The following is a 22,324-nucleotide window of genomic DNA, read 5'->3' as shown; positions in this document are numbered from 1 at the left end:
GTAAAGGTTGGACTTGTCAGATAATTCTCCTTTGAGAGACCTGAATATAGTAGGAACAGAAAGGATGAGATCTGAGCCAGGGATGAAATCCTAAACCATATAGAAAGAAGGGTACATTTTAGTACTGGCAGCTCTAAGAAGCCAACCCCCAAATTGCAGTGGCTTAAAGCAGTAGAAGTGTGTTTTTCCTTCAGGTAATTATCTACCGAAGGTGTTTCCAGTTGACTGGCAGTTCATCACATGGTAGTTCAGGGAGTCGCAGGGCCATCCATTTTATAATCCCATCATCCCTGAGGACTTTATCATGTTTTATACAGGCATACCTTGGGGATATTGTAGGTTCAGTTCTAGATCACCACACTAAAGCAAATATCACAATAAAGCAAGTCAAATGAATTTTTCAGTTTTCCAGTGTATATGAAAGTTATGTTCATGCTATACTGTAGACTGTATCTTAATTAAAAATCTTAATTAAAAATATTGCTAAAAATGCCAATCATCTTCTGAGCTTTCAGTGAGTCAAAATCTTTTTGCTGGTAGAGGGTCTTGTCTTAATGTGGATGGCTTCTGACTGATCAGGGCGGTAGTGGCTGAAGGTTGAGGTGACTGTGGCAATTTCTTACAATAAGACAATAATGAAGATTGCCATGTCAATTGACTCTTCCTTTCATGAATGATTTCTCTGCAGCATGTGATTTTGTTTAAAAGCATTATACCCACAGTAGACGTTGTTTCAAAATTGGACTCAGTCCTCTCAAACTCTGCTGCTTTATCAACTATGTTTATGTAATATTCTAAATCCCTTGTTGTCATTTCTACAATCCTCATGGCATCTTCGCCAGGAGTAGATTCCACCTCAAGAAGCCACTTTCTTTGCTCATACATAAAAGGCAACTCCTCACCCATTGAGGTTTTATAACAAGATTGCGGCAATTTGATCCCATCTTCAGACTCCTCTTTCAATTCTAGTTCTCTTGCAATTTCTAACACATCCCCAGTTACTTCTTCTACTGAAGTCTGGTCAAAGTCAAAATCATCCATGAAGGTTGAGATCAACTTCTTCCAAACTCCTGTTAATGGTGATATTTTGATTTCTTATGAATCATGAATGTTTTTAATGTCATCTAGCATGATGAATCTTTTCCAGAAGGTTTTCAATTTATTTTGCCCAGATTCATCAAAGGAAACACTATCTATGGCAGCTACAGCCTTGTGAAATATATTGTTTAAATAATAACACTTGAAAATTGGAATTACTCCTTGATTTATGGGCTGTGTACATCTCCATCAGAGCTTTTGGGTGACCAGGTGCGTTGTCAATGAGTAGTAATATTTTGGAAGGAATCTTTTTTCCTGAGCAGTGGGTCTCAACAATGGGCTTAAAATATTCAGTCAACCATGCTCTAAACACTGTCACGCAGGTTTTGTTTCCCATTTATAGAGCACAGGAAGAGTAGATTTAGCATAATTCTTGAAAGCCCTAGGATTTTTGGAATGGTAGGTAAATGAGCATTGGCTTCAAGTTAAAGTCATCAGCTGCATTAGCCCCTAACATTAGTCCCTAACAAGAGAGTCATCCTGTCCTTTGAGGCTTTGAATCCAGGCATCGACTTCTCTCTACTTATGAAAGGCCAAGGTGTCACCTTCTTCTAACATAAGAATGTTTTGTCTACATTGAAAATTATTGTTTAGTGTAGCCACCTCATTAATGATCTTAGCTAGATCTTCTGAATAACTTTCTGCAGCTTCTGTATCAGCACTTGCTGCTTCACTTTGCACTTCTATGTTATGGAGATGACTTCTTTCCTTAAGTCTCATGAACCAGCCTTTACTAGCTTCCAGCTTTTCTTCTACAGCTTCCTTACCTCTCTCAGCCTTCATCGAACTGAAGAGAGTTAGGGACTTGTTCTAGATTGAGATTTGGCTTAAGGGAATATTGTAGCTGGTTTGATCTTCTATCCAGACCACTAAAACTTTCTCCATATCAGCAATAAAGATGTTTCACTTTCTTATCATTTGTGTGTTCACTGGATTAGCACTTTTAATTTCCTGCAAGAACTTTTCTTTTGCATTCACAACTTGGCTGTTTGGTACAAGAGGCCTAGCTTTCAGCCTGTCTTGGCTTTTGATATGTCTTCTTCAATAAGTTTAGTCATTTCTAGCTTTTGAATTAAAATGAGAGATATGTGACCCTTCCTTTCACTTGAACACTTAGAGACTGTTATTGAGTTATTAATTGGACTAATTTCAATATTGTTATGTCTCATGGACTAGGGAGGCCTAAGGAGAGGGAAAGAGAGAGGGCAATGGTCAGTGGGTGGAGCAGTCAGAAGACGTATAATATTTAATGATTAGGTTTGCCATCTTTTAATGGAGGCAGGTCATAGTGCCTCAAAACAATTACAATGGTAGCATCAAAGATCACTGATCACAGATCAATATAACAAATATAATAATGATGAAAAAGTTAGAAATATTGCAAGAATTACCAAAATGTGATATAGAGACATGAAGTGAACAAATCCTTGTAGAGAAATGGTTCCAACAGACTTGTTCAAGGCAGGGTTGCCACAAACCTTCAATTTATTAAAACCGAAAACCAGCATCTGCAAAGCACAATAAAATGAGGTATGTCTATATATAGCCAGGGAACAGAAGATTCACCTGTTTCTTAAAACCTCTGACCTGGAAGAGATCTATATTATTTCTTCTTCCATTGTTGGAAAATAGTGACATGACCACCATATCTTTGGGAATATGGCACAAGGGGAGGGGTAGCTTACTAATAAGGTCCCTATCTGGGCAGCTGTCTCTAAATTAACATGACAATGTAGCATAAATTTGTGTGGACAGTGAACTACCTCTATGACAGTGGACAACAAGTCCTAAATAAAAATTAATTTTCTTAATGTAATTCTTCAGATATTAAACCTAGTTATGTGCATTTCATATTTTTGTGCTAATGTATATTTCTATATGACCACGTTACTTCATTTTCTACTTTCCTTAATGCATGAGCTGAAATTTATACTGTTAATGTGCTTATAACATTCTTTGACTTCATGAGACCCCCATTCTGAATCTGACTATGTAAAGATGACTGCTGTAAGTAACTAATCAATAGACACACTGCCATCCTGGGTCACTTCATCCCCATAGGAGAGACTGAGCAGCTGAAGTTAAAGAAGATACTGCCTGGATACATTTGTTTTTTTATTGCCATTTTTCCATTATAAATAGAAAGAGACAATACAACCAGCAGGCATTCAACTAAGGAAATAGTCACTGTTTATGTAACCCACTGTCATGAGAATGGAGTAACATTCATAAGCATGGCCAAATGAGAGCCCTTCCAAAAGGAAAGATGTGAGAAAAACTGTCTTCAAACCTAGACAGGAAAGGAGTAGAGGATAAAACTGGGAGTTCAAGCCCCCTGAAAATTTAAATTTTGTAAGATAAGTAGGTGTGTGAAGAAGCTAAAAGTAATTTNGTTCTTGCCTGACTTAGGTAGCGTCAAAATAGTTGCAATCCCAAAGGTAATTATCCTCTTCCATCGCATTTACTGTGTATAATGTTCTGATGTACTCTGAGTCCAGATACACTGCATTTCATACATTGTGCTATTTAAACTGGAAGTATGTTTTAAAACTATACAATGTTGGATGGGCAACGGGTTTTTAGTAAAGAAATGAGAAATAACTCTTTTGTTTTGAAAACCTTTAGTTTGTCTACTGGCTTATGGCAAATTTCTTTTACATTAACTTCATAGGTTTTTATGTTAGAGCCAACTGAAGCTGAACAATCCAGTTTTTTCATACAGTTATTAAGAAAATGCCCTTGTCTGGCTAAAGGGAAACAACAAGTTACATGAATCAGATGAACTAAGTAAGTATCTTGGGATTAAGAAGCCATCTCTGTCCAGTATCAATATGTAGATTTGTTTGTATCTAATATTCAATTCCATTACTATTCTTAATCGCATCAAAAGAAATTTCTTTAAGCCACTGGTGTTAGTGAAGGAAACATCCTAATCCAGCTTTTGAGTGTTTTTCCCCGATACATTCTTGAATCTTCATATTCTAGAACTATTTGAAGAGGTTCTTGGCTTTCTCCTGAATCACATCTGGAGAGGTCACATGTTTCCTATGTATATCCTCATAGTGCTTGTAATTAAAAAAAAAATCTAACTATAATTTTACTTTTTGTGTGGCTGGGTTTTGTATGCTTATTTTTTAAACTATTACTTCAAGGGTGTTATTCTATTCACAGATAGGAGGAGGGAACTGACCAAGTTGCATTTAAGGATAGGTGCTAAGTAGCTGATTAATGCCATTCACATTTCTTAAATTCTTACATGTTGTAGAGCTTTCAAATTGCTCTTAAACAATAATATACATGGAAGTTAAGTTCACAGATCCCCAACTATTTACTTTTTTTAAAAAAAGGCTAAAAATATTTAAGGTGAATTTTCATTATAGTTTTTCCTGCTGCCTATTTTATCATTGTGACTTTCCTCTAAAAGAAGGGTGAGGTACCTTAAGGGTGCTTATCGATGGACGCTTCTCTTTGTAAGACCAAAGTCATCAAGAGTTCGACCTGACAGTCAATTCCTGAGCCATTTTCATAAAACTTGAAGATGAGTGTTCCATCAAGTTTTTAAAACTCTCTCCCCACCGTGCTTACTTGCGTATTATTGGGCATCATTCTCAACACAGATTATTCTACATTGCACATCTATTGAGGCAGGTGACTTCTCTCTTTGGTGGTCTCTGGAAGTGTTTAGGGAGGGCTTCAGCAACTGCAGCATCCTCTCTTGCTGCTTTGCCTCTTATTTTGATGATTGCAGACTTGTGTGGGTCTTCAGCCTGAGGAATAGCGTAAGATTCCTGATGGTAGGTTGACCAGAAGGACGACTTCCTCTTTCAGGCTTTAGATTCTCAAATTTCTATATGCTTCCTGAATTAATTGATAATGATCTTGAGCCAATCAAACAAATTTTTTCTCAGTTTTTTCCTGTTACTGTTTGTCGAGATTATTATTGTCAGTTACACAGGAACAGGAGTTTCAAGGCTTAAATGATTCATACATACTCTGTCATTTATAATTGTCCTTTTTTCTGACATGAACTTTCAACACTTGTTATTCCATCATTGTTTAATTTTTTCTGTTTATTTCTATTTCAACATTCATATATTTCTTTTCACTTGCAATAATATTTAAATATTGTTGAGAAAAGTATCAGCCAAAGACCACTCAGGAAAAGAGGATCCATACCAGTGGCTGAATTGAGAGTATATAATGTGGAGATTAATTACAAAGATGAAGGAGAGTCAAAAGGGCAACTAGGGGATAATGAAGCAGTCCAGAGATCAACAACATCTGAAAGCCATTAAAATTCCATGAGCTGGGGCAACAAAGGGAAGAGAGGTGTTATCAGAGTCTTAGAAGAGTCTGGGATCACCAGATGCAAATCCAAGAGAGTCAGAAAAGAAATATCCTTCCTTCTTCCCTTTCCCTGCCTTCTGAATTCTTTTTTTTTTTTTAAAGATTTTATTTATTTATTTATTCGACAGAGATAGAGACAGTCAGTGAGAGAGGGAACACAAGCAGGGGGAGTGGGAGAGGAGGAAGCAGGCTCATAGCAGAGGAGCCTGATGTGGGGCTCGATCCCATAACGCCAGGATCACGCCCTGAGCCGAAGGCAGGCGCTTAACTGCTGTGCCACCCAGGCGCCCCCCTGCCTTCTGAATTCTTGTTGGTGTGTACCATCATCAGGACATACAAGAAGCCACTGGGAAGGGGAAGCTGAGAAATATAATTCATAAGGGGTCAGCCACCTCTGGTACAGAAGAACAGTGGAGGAAGGAACAGGGAGGGACCTGAGATTCCATAGGCAGATGATCATGCTGGTTGTTGGCAGAGGTGATGTGCTTTTGTTCTGGTGTATAGTTTTGTTGACATTTATGCGAATATGCATGTCTCAAGTTTATATGCAGTGAAGTGCAATTGTATGTACTTGAATAAAAGTACATTTATTTTTTGGAACAAAAAGCACTTGAATCAATATGTAATGGAAAAGATTAACCACATGTAAGAGTTATCTGCCCTATGATAAGTTTTGTAAATGTGGGTCAGAGGAGAATTGGGAAACACCCAAGCTTAATTAAGGTGCCTGGGTTATATCTTGGGACTGAAATGTGATGGTCTTTGAAAAAAATTCCATCTAGTTAGTATTTATGTGTATAAATAAAGATTGTGCTAGTAAGAAAAGGTTATCTACATGATGTCCAGAAAAGAATTGTTATAAGATTTTGTCACTGGACTTTCAACACTGGCTAGAGAAGAGGGCATGGTGACTAAGTATTTGATCTGCAATATTTGGCATTCAAAATTGTCAATTTGTTTTATATATGTTGTATCATGAGACAGTTCCCCTGACTCTGGTCAATTTTGGATGGAATAACCAAGACCAAATATATCCTAAGATGCATTTGATACACCATAAAAAGTAGATTTGTTACAATCAGACATACCTGGCTTGGTACCATTTTCTTTTACTTGTCAGTTGGGAATCTGGGCACAATTGCTTCATCTGACCAAATTTTGGCATTACCTCTGCAAAATAAAAAGAAGAATTTATTCCTTGCAAGAACATCTTGAACTGCATGTGCACTAGATTGGTGTGAGTTCTTGCTGTGGCCTGTCTTGATTTAATGGAGATGGATGTATAAGATTATCATAGCTTTTAGTCATGACTATGAAAATAATCTCGCCAATTCCTTGATGAGTATGCTCTGTCTCCATCTAGAAACCAAAGTGTAGTTCTACTTTCATACTTTACTTACTCTATTGACATTGGTCAATTCTAGAAGACATTTGTCAATATTGATGGCTGCCCAGAATTCAACTTTCTTCTCCTGCTTAGAAAATACATACATATATAGGGAACCAGAGCCTAATGTTTTGTAGAAATTGAAAGTGTTGTGTTAGTTTACCCAGGCTCTCTTAGAGATAATGTGCAAGCGTGTGACCTAGGTTCTACCAGTTAGTTGTATCATCCAATAGTTTCAGGGAGCATGAGGAACTCTCTCACATTGCTATCAGGAAGTGTCTCAGATTCCTGGGGGTCACAACGGCAGAGGAGTGGTAGTAGTGGGGCAGTGGCAGTGTACTGTGCCAGTGAGTCTCAAGAGGGCAAGATGTAGTATTTTCTGGCTAGAGATAGTGACTCTGTTGTCCTTACCATATTGGTTTTCCTGTGTGATTTGGGGCATTATTCTTTTTATATGGCCCTAACATCACTTTCTAGCAATTCCTTCAAGCAGCTTATTATTGCTTTAATAAACTATTTGCATGAAAAAGTTATAGTTGGTTTCCCACTAAGAACACTGGCTGATAGAATGTGTTTATGTTTTGGATCCCTGCCTCATTAAAATTCTGAGGATAGACTCTTGTCTTACTCATCTTTGTATACCTAGTGCTTAGCAATATCTGGAAGATAGTAGGAGCCAGAATTGGACTGAACTGAGCTTCAGTTGTTCTTTCCCATGCTCACCAATTAGCTTTCTAGTATAATTTAACTTTTCTTACAGATTTGCTTCCAGAAGGGAGCAATATATTGAGAAAAAAATAGCTGCTAAGCAGATCTGAATACTCATACTACTCTTTGTAAAGAATTCAGTGACATTCTGAATCATTCAGAATCTGATAGCTATGCTTAGGATGAATCAGTTCCCTGAAGTCTGTTCATTAGACTGGCAATGACAAAATCACATTTCTGGGGCTGCAAAACTAAGGTCCCTCTTAACCAGATGGAATGACCAGGGGTGCCTGGATGGCTCAGTCAGTTAAGCATCTGCCTTAGGCTCAAGTCGTGATCCCCAGGTCCTGGGATCAGCCCTGCATCAGCTTCTCCCTCTCCCTCTGCCCCTCCCCCTTGCTCGTGCTCGCTCACTCTCTCTCTCTCAAATAAAAACTAAAACCTTAAAAAAAAAATGGAATGACCATTTTGTAAGGTATCACTTAAATGGCCAGCCAACCTAGCTTAATAAAATTTCCAGATTAGGAAATCTCTAACTTAAGCAATACCCTCTGTATCTGCTACATTTCCCAGTATTTTTCACCCATATTTTCCTTTTCACTTTTACCACACTTTGGCAGAAATAAACTGGATAGTTGGAAAGATAAAGACATACTTATCTTTCAATTGCATAACAAAATACCACGCTGTTGCAAACACTCGAACTGTCCCATTGCTTTGACTATAGCAGCAGTTGGCTGCCAACAGAATTTTAAAGACAGGCAAGGAATCGGAAGGCAGTTATTGATTCCACTCCAAAGTACAGCATAAAAAATAATAATGACTTTGCATATCTGCATGTGAGTCTGTTAAGCACAGAGAAAAGAATAAATTATTGAAAATTACTATTTGGGACAGAAACAGATTTTACAATTCTGAATGAAACTTGAGACTTTTGTTTAGAATCATTAGTCAAAGAGTTTTATGTATTTACTCAAATTTATATAGATTTTTAAGGCCACCAAAGTCTTTTTATCCATGTTGCAACTTCCCATGTCCAGTGAACAATTAATCATATGGAAAACAGTTTGCAAAACTTTCACATGCATTGATGAATGTGAGTTTTGTATAATAACACCATACAACAGCCCCGTATAAGAGATAAGTTCAGGGGCAGGCCATACAAGGAACTGAAATTTTATAACTTTTCTCCTACCCTGTTATTCTCATGATGACCCTGTGGTGGACATGAGACTCATTATAACATGCATTCATAGCTTTATGTTTTCCCATTTGGAAGTATTCTCTAGGTTTCTGAGAAGAAATTGATTCCTTGGTTTTATGCATATGTACCAGCACGTTCAGGATAAGTCCCTCCATTTTGGAGGAAGATTGGAATTATTTTCACTTCCACTAAAATGCATGGCTACCACTAAACTTCACTACTCATGAGATATAGCTGCTAAGTTGTTTTCTCTTCAGAGCTAAGTTTTTAACATGTCCCAGAGCAGATAGTAACTAACATGAGCATTTAAAAAGAGTCCGTATGTCAGGCTATTCTTAAACCACAAAGGAAGGTCTCCAAATGTTTAATACAAAGTGGAAGATTTCTATTCTACTGTCAGATGAGGGACTGAGAAAGCAGTGAATTGCTGAGCAATAGTTAAATAAACTGGTGGAAAATGTGCTAAAAAGCCTTAAATCCAACAGGTGCAGTTGCATAAATAATGTCTATTTTAATGGATCTGAACTTTAGCTATAAAATCTAAACACTTTATTTATAAAATTGTGTAATTACTTTCTTAGAATGTGTAGATAGGCGATAATAACTAATACCTATTGAGAATCTTTTAATCTGACAGTGTAACAGGTGCTTTATACATTTTATTAAAATTAATCCTGACTCTAAGAATCACAGTAAATATGAGATGAGGAAACAGAAATATTTAGCTACATGACAATGCCATGTATCAGTAAATGGCCACATTATAAGAAAGAACTGATAATATTTAAAATGATACCTGGTGAAATGTTGTTTCTAGTTGGGTGAGACTCCTTCATTGAACCAATGTCTATTTCCTAATTGAATAAATGCAAATAATTTGGATATGTATAACAACACCTGTGTAACATAGCCTACTAAAATGGTGGGACAAATGTCTAATAACCACAAGCCTAGAAATGAGCTTCTTATTTCATGAACTTGTGCAAAAATGATGGTTTCTGTTTTGATCTTTTTTAACCTAGAGAAACAGGAATCTTTTCCCTAAAAGAGGGGTTATTTATGAAAAAATATTAAATCTCTGGCAGGCATGTTAACTTAGAAAAGGGAGCCAGCTTTACTATTATTTGACTTTGGAAGACCCTGGAACTTATAATGAGAAACCAACTAACCTAATTTTAAACTACATTTCAGTCATTGCAGCTTTGAATTTATCTCAAGCCTTATAAAGCTGATGAAAATGAGGATAAGTCTAGTGGACATAGGAAACACTCCAAAGAAATTCAGTATGGAATGAAATTTATTTGGACATAGAGCAAAGAAAAATTGAAGCTCTGATATTAAAATATCAAATTATTAATATTTTAAAGATAACTTTAAACATATAACCCACTTGAAGGTAATAAAAAGTAAATGTAACCTTGTTATGACTGTCCCTAAGAGTGTATACATATGTTATATATGGGTTATGGCCAATAGAGAAATGCAAGGATTAGATTTGTGAACAGGATTCTATTCATATTTAATAGAAGACCTATTATTTTATAAAATTGAACCCATATCTTATATAGCAGACATATTAAATAAACCAATACACTTACTATAAAACATGTCTTATCAATTTTTAAAAAATAGTTTATGAGGTAAATAACTTGGAGACATAACAATACTAAAATCACTAGCATTAACAAGATAAATTTAATTTATGTATTAACATTCTGTGTGTGCAGCATGAAATAGTGTCTCTTACATGTCTTTCTGTAAAGTACTCAGAAGTTTATTTGCATATGTGATTTTGACAATAGAAGCAGAAGGATCTAGAAGGAGAGTTCATTGCCTGTAGGGAGGGAAGTAGAGAGGACTATAAGGTATCTCTCAAATATTGATCTCCTGGCCAACCTTAAAGAGCCCTGGCCTGAACTTATGGAAAGAGAAAGAGCTCTTACCATGAAGTTCTCCATAATATACTACGGTGAAAAATAATGCCACTGTGGTGCCCAAGAGGAGATTGTCCCTTCAACTGTTAAGTACCTTGGTAGCTTGAGTTCTCAAGGAAATACAAAAGACAACACGACAGACTCCCAGAAATTAATGGGTGAGATTTTGTGTGAAGCTAAAAGCTTTGCATTGAAAGTGAGGACAGGAGAAGAGTGGAGTAACACTGCTCCTTTAGTCCCATAAACTTGGAAAATCTGGGGAGACACAAATTATATTAGAAAGTTTAAGATAAAATCTTGTCTTTAAGGAGATTATTACTTACCAGAAGAAGAAAAACATGAAAACATGAGAATAAGTTCAATCCATCTTTTAATTAATAAAATTATGCTTTGGATATTTGCTATTTATCACCAGATTTGAAGGTATGTATAAGATGATTTGTCTTAAGATGGAAATATGTGTGAAATTCACCTTTGGGAGCTTTATAAGGGGTGCATTACAGAGGCAGATGGTCACCCTCAGTAGTTTTTGCAAGTATTGGGGCACCTGGGTGGCTCAGGTGGTTAAGTATCCGACTCTTAATTTTGGCTCAGGTCATGATCTCAGGGTCATGAGATAGAGCTCCACATCAGGATCAGTGCTGGATGTAGAGACTGCTTAAGATTCTTTCTTTCCCTTTTCCTCTGGCCCTGCCCCCCATGCAAACTCACGCTCTCTCTCAAAAAATATTTTTTTTTTCTAATTATTGATTTGAGGTGAAGCTGCTTCACATATAAGCAACTCTTGGTACCTGTGCAAAAGGGTGAATAAGAGTAGAGATTTATTCATTCAAAATCCTTGATTCTCCGGAACAAAGTTGAGAACAGAAATAATGAGGTATGAAAATCTTTAAATTACTTATATGCCAGTAGTTCCCAAATCTGGGTGTATATCTGCATCATATAGAGAGCTTTTAAAAGTGCATATTCCCAGGTTGCACCATCAGAAAATCTAAATCATGAGGTCTAATGGGACATAATTGTTTTTGTAATAACTCCCCAAGGTTATTTCACTATCCTTCCAGGTTTGGGAACCAATAGTATATGGCATAGACAAGACATGGGAAATCAGGGAAGGGAAAAATCTGTAAAGGTTGGACTTGTCAGATAATTCTCCTTTGAGAGACCTGAATATAGTAGGAACAGAAAGGATGAGATCTGAGCCAGGGATGAAATCCTAAACCATATAGAAAGAAGGGTACATTTTAGTACTGGCAGCTCTAAGAAGCCAACCCCCAAATTGCAGTGGCTTAAAGCAGTAGAAGTGTGTTTTTCCTTCAGGTAATTATCTACCGAAGGTGTTTCCAGTTGACTGGCAGTTCATCACATGGTAGTTCAGGGAGTCGCAGGGCCATCCATTTTATAATCCCATCATCCCTGAGGACTTTATCATGTTTTATACAGGCATACCTTGGGGATATTGTAGGTTCAGTTCTAGATCACCACACTAAAGCAAATATCACAATAAAGCAAGTCAAATGAATTTTTCAGTTTTCCAGTGTATATGAAAGTTATGTTCATGCTATACTGTAGACTGTATCTTAATTAAAAATCTTAATTAAAAATATTGCTAAAAATGCTAATCATCTTCTGAGCTTTCAGTGAGTCAAAATCTTTTTGCTGGTAGAGGGTCTTGTCTTAATGTGGATGGCTTCTGACTGATCAGGGCGGTAGTGGCTGAAGGTTGAGGTGACTGTGGCAATTTCTTACAATAAGACAATAATGAAGATTGCCATGTCAATTGACTCTTCCTTTCATGAATGATTTCTCTGCAGCATGTGATTTTGTTTAAAAGCATTATACCCACAGTAGACGTTGTTTCAAAATTGGACTCAGTCCTCTCAAACTCTGCTGCTTTATCAACTATGTTTATGTAATATTCTAAATCCCTTGTTGTCATTTCTACAATCCTCATGGCATCTTCGCCAGGAGTAGATTCCACCTCAAGAAGCCACTTTCTTTGCTCATACATAAAAGGCAACTCCTCACCCATTGAGGTTTTATAACAAGATTGCGGCAATTTGATCCCATCTTCAGACTCCTCTTTCAATTCTAGTTCTCTTGCAATTTCTAACACATCCCCAGTTACTTCTTCTACTGAAGTCTGGTCAAAGTCAAAATCATCCATGAAGGTTGAGATCAACTTCTTCCAAACTCCTGTTAATGGTGATATTTTGATTTCTTATGAATCATGAATGTTTTTAATGTCATCTAGCATGATGAATCTTTTCCAGAAGGTTTTCAATTTATTTTGCCCAGATTCATCAAAGGAAACACTATCTATGGCAGCTACAGCCTTGTGAAATATATTGTTTAAATAATAACACTTGAAAATTGGAATTACTCCTTGATTTATGGGCTGTGTACATCTCCATCAGAGCTTTTGGGTGACCAGGTGCGTTGTCAATGAGTAGTAATATTTTGGAAGGAATCTTTTTTCCTGAGCAGTGGGTCTCAACAATGGGCTTAAAATATTCAGTCAACCATGCTCTAAACACTGTCACGCAGGTTTTGTTTCCCATTTATAGAGCACAGGAAGAGTAGATTTAGCATAATTCTTGAAAGCCCTAGGATTTTTGGAATGGTAGGTAAATGAGCATTGGCTTCAAGTTAAAGTCATCAGCTGCATTAGCCCCTAACATTAGTCCCTAACAAGAGAGTCATCCTGTCCTTTGAGGCTTTGAATCCAGGCATCGACTTCTCTCTACTTATGAAAGGCCAAGGTGTCACCTTCTTCTAACATAAGAATGTTTTGTCTACATTGAAAATTATTGTTTAGTGTAGCCACCTCATTAATGATCTTAGCTAGATCTTCTGAATAACTTTCTGCAGCTTCTGTATCAGCACTTGCTGCTTCACTTTGCACTTCTATGTTATGGAGATGACTTCTTTCCTTAAGTCTCATGAACCAGCCTTTACTAGCTTCCAGCTTTTCTTCTACAGCTTCCTTACCTCTCTCAGCCTTCATCGAACTGAAGAGAGTTAGGGACTTGTTCTAGATTGAGATTTGGCTTAAGGGAATATTGTAGCTGGTTTGATCTTCTATCCAGACCACTAAAACTTTCTCCATATCAGCAATAAAGATGTTTCACTTTCTTATCATTTGTGTGTTCACTGGATTAGCACTTTTAATTTCCTGCAAGAACTTTTCTTTTGCATTCACAACTTGGCTGTTTGGTACAAGAGGCCTAGCTTTCAGCCTGTCTTGGCTTTTGATATGTCTTCTTCAATAAGTTTAGTCATTTCTAGCTTTTGAATTAAAATGAGAGATATGTGACCCTTCCTTTCACTTGAACACTTAGAGACTGTTATTGAGTTATTAATTGGACTAATTTCAATATTGTTATGTCTCATGGACTAGGGAGGCCTAAGGAGAGGGAAAGAGAGAGGGCAATGGTCAGTGGGTGGAGCAGTCAGAAGACGTATAATATTTAATGATTAGGTTTGCCATCTTTTAATGGAGGCAGGTCATAGTGCCTCAAAACAATTACAATGGTAGCATCAAAGATCACTGATCACAGATCAATATAACAAATATAATAATGATGAAAAAGTTAGAAATATTGCAAGAATTACCAAAATGTGATATAGAGACATGAAGTGAACAAATCCTTGTAGAGAAATGGTTCCAACAGACTTGTTCAAGGCAGGGTTGCCACAAACCTTCAATTTATTAAAACCGAAAACCAGCATCTGCAAAGCACAATAAAATGAGGTATGTCTATATATAGCCAGGGAACAGAAGATTCACCTGTTTCTTAAAACCTCTGACCTGGAAGAGATCTATATTATTTCTTCTTCCATTGTTGGAAAATAGTGACATGACCACCATATCTTTGGGAATATGGCACAAGGGGAGGGGTAGCTTACTAATAAGGTCCCTATCTGGGCAGCTGTCTCTAAATTAACATGACAATGTAGCATAAATTTGTGTGGACAGTGAACTACCTCTATGACAGTGGACAACAAGTCCTAAATAAAAATTAATTTTCTTAATGTAATTCTTCAGATATTAAACCTAGTTATGTGCATTTCATATTTTTGTGCTAATGTATATTTCTATATGACCACGTTACTTCATNATAATGAAGATTGCCATGTCAATTGACTCTTCCTTTCATGAATGATTTCTCTGCAGCATGTGATTTTGTTTAAAAGCATTATACCCACAGTAGACGTTGTTTCAAAATTGGACTCAGTCCTCTCAAACTCTGCTGCTTTATCAACTATGTTTATGTAATATTCTAAATCCCTTGTTGTCATTTCTACAATCCTCATGGCATCTTCGCCAGGAGTAGATTCCACCTCAAGAAGCCACTTTCTTTGCTCATGCATAAAAGGCAACTCCTCACCCATTGAGGTTTTATAACAAGATTGCGGCAATTTGATCCCATCTTCAGACTCCTCTTTCAATTCTAGTTCTCTTGCAATTTCTAACACATCCCCAGTTACTTCTTCTACTGAAGTCTGGTCAAAGTCAAAATCATCCATGAAGGTTGAGATCAACTTCTTCCAAACTCCTGTTAATGGTGATATTTTGATTTCTTATGAATCATGAATGTTTTTAATGTCATCTAGCATGATGAATCTTTTCCAGAAGGTTTTCAATTTATTTTGCCCAGATTCATCAAAGGAAACACTATCTATGGCAGCTACAGCCTTGTGAAATATATTGTTTAAATAATAACACTTGAAAATTGGAATTACTCCTTGATTTATGGGCTGTGTACATCTCCATCAGAGCTTTTGGGTGACCAGGTGCGTTGTCAATGAGTAGTAATATTTTGGAAGGAATCTTTTTTCCTGAGCAGTGGGTCTCAACAATGGGCTTAAAATATTCAGTCAACCATGCTCTAAACACTGTCACGCAGGTTTTGTTTCCCATTTATAGAGCACAGGAAGAGTAGATTTAGCATAATTCTTGAAAGCCCTAGGATTTTTGGAATGGTAGGTAAATGAGCATTGGCTTCAAGTTAAAGTCATCAGCTGCATTAGCCCCTAACATTAGTCCCTAACAAGAGAGTCATCCTGTCCTTTGAGGCTTTGAATCCAGGCATCGACTTCTCTCTACTTATGAAAGGCCAAGGTGTCACCTTCTTCTAACATAAGAATGTTTTGTCTACATTGAAAATTATTGTTTAGTGTAGCCACCTCATTAATGATCTTAGCTAGATCTTCTGAATAACTTTCTGCAGCTTCTGTATCAGCACTTGCTGCTTCACTTTGCACTTCTATGTTATGGAGATGACTTCTTTCCTTAAGTCTCATGAACCAGCCTTTACTAGCTTCCAGCTTTTCTTCTACAGCTTCCTTACCTCTCTCAGCCTTCATCGAACTGAAGAGAGTTAGGGACTTGTTCTAGATTGAGATTTGGCTTAAGGGAATATTGTAGCTGGTTTGATCTTCTATCCAGACCACTAAAACTTTCTCCATATCAGCAATAAAGATGTTTCACTTTCTTATCATTTGTGTGTTCACTGGATTAGCACTTTTAATTTCCTGCAAGAACTTTTCTTTTGCATTCACAACTTGGCTGTTTGGTACAAGAGGCCTAGCTTTCAGCCTGTCTTGGCTTTTGATATGTCTTCTTCAATAAGTTTAGTCATTTCTAGCTTTTGAATTAAAATGAGAGATATGTGACCCTTCCTTTCACTTGAACACTTAGAGACTGTTATTGAGTTATTAATTGGACTAATTTCAATATTGTTATGTCTCATGGACTAGGGAGGCCTAAGGAGAGGGAAAGAGAGAGGGCAATGGTCAGTGGGTGGAGCAGTCAGAAGACGTATAATATTTAATGATTAGGTTTGCCATCTTTTAATGGAGGCAGGTCATAGTGCCTCAAAACAATTACAATGGTAGCATCAAAGATCACTGATCACAGATCAATATAACAAATATAATAATGATGAAAAAGTTAGAAATATTGCAAGAATTACCAAAATGTGATATAGAGACATGAAGTGAACAAATCCTTGTAGAGAAATGGTTCCAACAGACTTGTTCAAGGCAGGGTTGCCACAAACCTTCAATTTATTAAAACCGAAAACCAGCATCTGCAAAGCACAATAAAATGAGGTATGTCTATATATAGCCAGGGAACAGAAGATTCACCTGTTTCTTAAAACCTCTGACCTGGAAGAGATCTATATTATTTCTTCTTCCATTGTTGGAAAATAGTGACATGACCACCATATCTTTGGGAATATGGCACAAGGGGAGGGGTAGCTTACTAATAAGGTCCCTATCTGGGCAGCTGTCTCTAAATTAACATGACAATGTAGCATAAATTTGTGTGGACAGTGAACTACCTCTATGACAGTGGACAACAAGTCCTAAATAAAAATTAATTTTCTTAATGTAATTCTTCAGATATTAAACCTAGTTATGTGCATTTCATATTTTTGTGCTAATGTATATTTCTATATGACCACGTTACTTCATTTTCTACTTTCCTTAATGCATGAGCTGAAATTTATACTGTTAATGTGCTTATAACATTCTTTGACTTCATGAGACCCCCATTCTGAATCTGACTATGTAAAGATGACTGCTGTAAGTAACTAATCAATAGACACACTGCCATCCTGGGTCACTTCATCCCCATAGGAGAGACTGAGCAGCTGAAGTTAAAGAAGATACTGCCTGGATACATTTGTTTTTTTATTGCCATTTTTCCATTATAAATAGAAAGAGACAATACAACCAGCAGGCATTCAACTAAGGAAATAGTCACTGTTTATGTAACCCACTGTCATGAGAATGGAGTAACATTCATAAGCATGGCCAAATGAGAGCCCTTCCAAAAGGAAAGATGTGAGAAAAACTGTCTTCAAACCTAGACAGGAAAGGAGTAGAGGATAAAACTGGGAGTTCAAGCCCCCTGAAAATTTAAATTTTGTAAGATAAGTAGGTGTGTGAAGAAGCTAAAAGTAATTTCATTTCTTTTGTTACACATTTGATTTGTGTTAAGAACAATTGGTACTCTCACATAATTAAAGCAGTTCTGACATTTTGGTGTGTTTCATTGTTGGGCTATGCACAGAATGTTCCTACTGTCTTTGTTAATGTATTTTGAATAAAGATGGGTTTTATATTCATTCTGACCTTGTGATACTACCTTGAGCTGCACAGTACTGTATAAAAAGATAAAGGAACTTTACAATGATCAGTCTTGGCTATTAATGAAAAAATTGCTTATTGCCAAAGGGAAATGCATTTTGCACTACTCTAAATTGAATGACAGTTTAGCCTGTTAAAATTATTTTTGTAGGGGCAATGTGGCCTTGAGAAAAAAATCTGTTATCTTGTGGTTCCTGTAGATAGCAGCATATTACTCATGATTTGAAAATGTTTGCGGGAAATAAAATTAGTGGCATTTGTCAATATTAATCTAATCCTCTCTTGATTACACTCTCTAAAGAGGAGAGGCATGGATATGTGATTTTTTTTAAAAGAATACTTAAAAATTTTAAATAGCATCTATTTGGTTTGGGAATGTGTTGCATTTTTTTCTTCCAAGAATACTTCCTGTACTACGAAGGTTTTGTTCAGGATTAAATTAAAGTAACAGTTAACTATTCTTGTATTCATAGCATAACAATTTGGCAGCTTTACATAAAATCTCCAGAATATGGCCAAGAAAATTTTAAGGCCTTTGAGTGGCCAACATTGATGTCATAAAGTCCTTGCCCACAGTTCAGATACTTCCTCATCTGAGATCATTACAGACCCTCAGTCAGGGTTTATTATTTATTTATCAGTAGTTGCGACTACCGTGAGAGTGGAGGAAGTTGATTAGACAAAACAGAGATTTCTAAAAATTTTTCAGAAACATACAGCAACACCCTGACCCTAGAAAGTTAAATCTTCATTTATTCAACAAATATTCACTGACTGGGCACTGCTGTCAGCATGGGGTTTAGAGCAAGGAACAGGAAAGGGGTTCCTGCCTTCACTGAACTTCATTTAAATGGGGGAAGACAGACAATTAACAAGTAAACAAGTGAGTATGTGAATTCAGTGGCAATAAGCGCTTTAAAAAATAAATCAGGGAAAGGGGTTAGACAGTTAGTAGGTGATGTTATTTTATATAAAGTCATCAAGAAGTATTTGTGCAGGGACCATGCCATGTGGTTATCTTAAATGAAATTTTCCTTAAAAGAAAAAGCAAACAGTGCAGTCCAGGACAAATGGGGGGCTGCAGTTACCAAGGCTTCCATCGGGGTATCCCAAAGGTCTGAGACTTATGTCCCCTGCTGTGGTTGCAACACATAGAGGTGAGGGGCGGTTGTAAGATGCAGCATCATAGGAATTTTCAGGGAAGTCCAGGTAGTTAAACACAAAGCCAAAGAGTGAGAAGGAATCACAATATGAAACCAAACAGAAGAGCCTGTGGTAAGCTAATGACACATCAAATTCAGTGCTCACAGAAGAAAATAGTACCTTTGCTTAGGTGTAATTTTTTTTTTTATTTTAAGAGAGAGAATGCGTGTACAAGTGGATGGGGAGAGGCAAAGGGAAAAGGAAAGAGCAAATCTTGAGCAGGCTCTGTGCCCAGCACTGAGCCTGATGTGGGGCTCAATCTCATGACCCTGAGAACATGACCTGAGCTGAAATCAAGAGTCAGACAGTTAACTGACCAAACCACCCAGGCACACCCTTATGTAGACATGCTTTTTAAAAAGGGATGCTGCCTCTGTCTCAGAAGTATTTGGAGTTAGGATAATGGGCCCTAAAATGTTCTTGTAAATCATTCAACAATTGTTATTCCTAAAGACTCTGAACCATCAAGAGAAGATTAAATCATGTTGAATATGTACTGTTTGAAAAGGCAGGGAATTTTTTAGTATTATTAAGAGCTCGTCCTCTGAAGAATAATCAATTTCCTGAAAAATCTCAGTTTCTTGGGAGTTCTGATATCTGTGATTATACAGCTATTTGTATTCTTGGGACATAAGAGTGATGAGAGAGGGAAGGGCAGAGATGAGACTGTTGAAAGTAAAGCGGAAAAAAAATTATTATTGTAAACTGAAGACTATACTCTACTCTGAATTCCTTAGTTTTTACCTAATGCCCTTTTTCTGTTCCAGGAGCCTATTCAGAATATTACATCACATGTATCTGTCATATTATCCTTAGGGTTCTCTTGACTATGATAGTCACTCAGACTTTCTTCATTTTGATGACCTTGACAGTTTTGAGGAGTACTGATCAGGTATTCTGTAGAGCACCCCCTTTTGGTGGTCTAAAGTTTTCCTTACAATTAGACTGGAGTTATGGGATTTGGGGAGGAAAACCACAGAGATAAGGTGCCATTCTCATCAGACCGTATCAAAGGAACACACTATCAATCTAACATCACTGTTGATGTTCATCTCGATCACCTGGCTGGGATAGTATTTGTTAGATTTCTCCATTTTTAAGTTTTTATTTCCTCCTTTCCATATTTTACTCTTTGGAAGGGAGTTACTGTATGTAGCCCACATATAAGGAGAGGCATGTCATATTCTACCTTTTTAAGGGTGGGGTATCTACATAAATTATTTGGAATTATTCTGTAAGAAATATTTGTCTATTCTTCCTTTTATTTATTCATTCAGTGGCTTATATCATCATGGACTCTTGATTATTAATTAATTGATTAATTTATTATTAATTTATTTAATACTTAAATTTATTGTTGCTCAAATTTTTCCAGCTCTGGCCATTGAGAACTCTTTTACAAGGCTCTATCCCTTTGACATAGGTCCATCAATTAAGAGAAAAAAAATTTTGAGCAGTGCCTTAGTTTCCAGTCATGCAAATACTTCAGACTTACCTTGAATACTTCCTATCAGTACTAGAAACAGTTATTTCTCCAAGGATCCCTGGTTCCTTTTATTTGAGAATGGTATTAGAAACTAAGATCTGAGCAATAGGTGTGCTCCTTGCTACTAAGATATTCTTGGTACAAGACCCTCTCAGTTGATAGAACAATATAGTATATGGGTGCATTATAACCTGTTTATGTATACACATTTATAAATATTCCATATGTAGCCATCTGTATCTATCTTAAGTTAAACATGTATTTCACACTGATGTGTCCAACTCTAATCCATCACCAAATGGTTCATTCCAGCCTTCTCCCCTCATATATCTGTAACTCCCTCCCCACTCCCAACAGTGAGAAACCTGGCTCCCACTATCTGCCATCCCTCTATTTCCTGGTTCAATTCCAATATACATTTGTAGTGGTTTCAGAACTTTGAAACTCATACTCCACTGGGACACAAATTTAGCCACTTGAGTTTTATTCCACGCATTTCTGAAGTTGTTTAGGTCAGGACCTCTTTCTATCACATCCTTCAAAGAGATCATTTCATTCATTTGTAATACAGTTGGGTTATCTTGCCCATATTCTGCATTCTATTTTTGAATCCCCCAACCTCCTAAATTATATGTTTTTAATTTGCATACATTAAGGTTCTCTCTTTGTGCTATAAAGGTCTCCAGATTTTGGCAAATGGATACAGGATCATACGGAACGGTTTTATTGCCTTGACAAAAATCCCTCGTGCTTTACGTGGTCAAGTTTCTCTCCACTTGCTGAATGCCTGCAACCACTGATCTTTTTATCATATTTCTAAGTTGGCCTTGCCAGAATACCATGTAGAATCATATGTAGACTTCTCAGACTGGCTCTTTCACTTAGCAATATACATTTAAAATTATCCATATTTTTAAATGACTTAATAAGTTATTCCTTGTTTATCACAGAAAAATATTCCATTGTTAGGATATACAGGTTTGTTTACCCATTCATCTATTCAAGGACATCTTGATTGTCCAGTTTTTTGTCATGAATAAAGCTGCTCTCAATATCCACATGCAGGCTTTTATGTGGATAGAAGTTTTCAAAATAAATACCTAGGGTTGCAGTTGCCAGATTGCACAGTAAGACTATGTTCAACGTGTAAAAAGCTGCCTGTCTTCCAGTGTGACTATACCATTTTGCATTCCCAGCAGCAGTAAGTGAGAGTTTCTATTGCTCTACATCCTCACCAGCAATTGGCACAGTCACTTTTTCTTAGATTTTAGCCAATCGAATAGGGGTGTATTTGTATCTTGTTTAAATTTTCATTTCTAATGACAAAAAATATTGAAAATCTTTTCATATGCTTATTTGCCATCTATGTACCTTCTTTTGATAAAATGTCTATACAAATATTTTGCCCATTTCCCCCCTCTGCGCTGCATGTTTACTTATTATTGAATTATAGAGTTCTTTGTGTGTTTTAGTTTTAAAAATACTTTTATGTGATATGTTTGAAAAGGAAGCCTTAAAAAAGTAAAATGTACTGATCAAACAAATCATTAGCTTTCTATTAGTGTACGCAAAAGGATGATTTGTGATTTTGCTAGTTGTACTACTCAAACACTAACTTTATATTTTGGTTAATGCCTATGCAATCATAAATACCTTTGGTATTTAAACTTCATGCTGTCTTCTTCCAGTGTCCTTTCATGTAAACTCCATGAAGACAGACTTTATTTTGTTACACTCTCTAGTTTTAATCATAGAGAATGATAATCACTCAATAAATGTTGGTTGAATAAATGAAT

The 22,324-nt window shown here is 36.6% G+C and overlaps 2 pseudogenes; both read right to left on the bottom strand.

Moving 5' to 3' along the window:
• Window positions 1–483: 483 nt before the first annotated feature.
• LOC100484908 lies at window positions 484–2,267 on the bottom strand (annotated as a pseudogene).
• Window positions 2,268–12,305: 10,038 nt separating this feature from the next.
• On the bottom strand, window positions 12,306–14,071 carry LOC117803798 (annotated as a pseudogene).
• Window positions 14,072–22,324: the final 8,253 nt, after the last annotated feature.

The sequence above is a fragment of the Ailuropoda melanoleuca genome, chromosome 9 (genome assembly GCF_002007445.2).
Source record: "Ailuropoda melanoleuca isolate Jingjing chromosome 9, ASM200744v2, whole genome shotgun sequence".
NCBI lineage: Eukaryota > Metazoa > Chordata > Mammalia > Carnivora > Ursidae > Ailuropoda > Ailuropoda melanoleuca.
The sequence above is the reverse complement of the archived record's forward strand: the minus strand, read 5'-3'. Positions and strand labels throughout refer to the sequence as shown.